We start from the raw sequence: 1548 nt of genomic DNA on the forward strand, positions 1-1548 counted from the left end.
TCCCCTGCCCCCCCTCTCAGATTTTTCGACTCATCACTGCCAACACGTACGAGCAGCAGATGTTCCACAAAGCCTCTTTGAAACTCGGTCTGGACCAAGCGGTGCTGCAATCGATGGATCGAGGGAAGGAAGGAGGGAGGGAGGGAGGAAAGGCACCCTTGTCCAAGGAGGAGCTCGAAAAGTTGCTGCGGCATGGAGCCTACGACGTGTTCGCGGAGGAACGGGCGAAGGGAGGGGAGGAGGCTTCCAGAAAGTTCTGTGAAGACGACATCGACGCCATCCTCCAGGAGCGGGCCACGCGCATCGTCCACGACGCGGGTGCCGGCAACGAAAGCACGGCCCGCAAGCTTGGGTCGTTTTCCAAGGCAAGGTTCGCCCTCCCCGGCACGGTGGGAGGGGAGGAAGGCGCCTTGGGGACGAGCGTGGAAGACCCTCATTTTTGGGCGAAGGTGGTAGGACTGCGGCTCGCGAAGCAGGGAAAACAGGCTGGAACGAGGGGAGATAGGCTTTGCAAGCAGGGGAAGAAGGTGTACCGGGAGGGGAGAAGGGGAGGGAAGGAGGGAGGAAGGGAGGGAGGGGGCAGTTCGGAGAGTGAAGTGGATGCAGGCAGGTCCGGTGACGAGGACGAGGAGGAGGAAGGGACAGAGGGCGGAAAGCGGGTGACGATGGCGGCCTTGACACGCTTGCTCTCGGCCTTGCAGAAGTATGGCTATGTGAGTGAGCCACGGGGAAGCCTCAGCGCCCAGCGGAGATGGGCGCGGATCGAAGATGAGGTGCGTCTACCCGCTCGCCACCGGACGAAAGTTAAGGTGATGTCTCGGTACCTTTTGGCCTCCCTGGTGAAAGCTGCTGCCAGGCAACGCTTGTTGGATGCGCGCACGGCCCTCGAAGCCGCAGAGGAGAGGAAAAAAGCGGCGGCGGCGGCGGCGGCGGTGACGGCCGCCGCGGTGGCTGTGGGGTTAGAAGTCGCGATGGGGAAAGAAGAGAACGAAGGGCGAGAGGTGGAGGTTCTGGACAAAGGCTCCTCCTCAGGAGGGGAGGAGAAGGGAAAAGCAAAGGAACCTAGCGAGGAGGGCCCCATTCAGGTAGATACAAGACAATCTCCTGCTTCAGCGCCCCCTCCCTCCCTTCCTCCCCCCCCCCCTTCGTCCTCGCCGGAAATGGCGCAGGCATCGGTCGTAACGGACGAGGATCTTGTTAGCGAGTGTGGCAAGGTGCTGCAGCTCTGCCCCCTGGCGCGCCTGGTGGTGATGGATCTAGAAGACACTCTGGAGGGAAGGTGCAAGGGTGAAGAAGAGGGAGAGGTAAAAGAGGAGGTAGGGGAGGCAGTGGTGAAGGTTGAAGCTGTGGGGCATGGGAACTCGGAGACCTTGCAGGGCAGCGAGGAAAGGGCGGAGGAAGGGAGGGAGGAGGGACTAGTTGGCAAGGGGGTGGAAGGGACAGAAGAGGCGAAAGAGGAGGGGGGGAGGACGCTAGAGGCGGAGACAGCGGCTTCGGCGAAGGGGTGGGAGGCAAAGGGAGGTGCGACAGAAGGGATGGAAAACACAG

This window comes from Nannochloropsis gaditana, assembly GCF_000240725.1.
Source record: "Nannochloropsis gaditana CCMP526 unplaced genomic scaffold scaffold326, whole genome shotgun sequence".
NCBI lineage: Eukaryota > Eustigmatophyceae > Eustigmatales > Monodopsidaceae > Microchloropsis > Microchloropsis gaditana.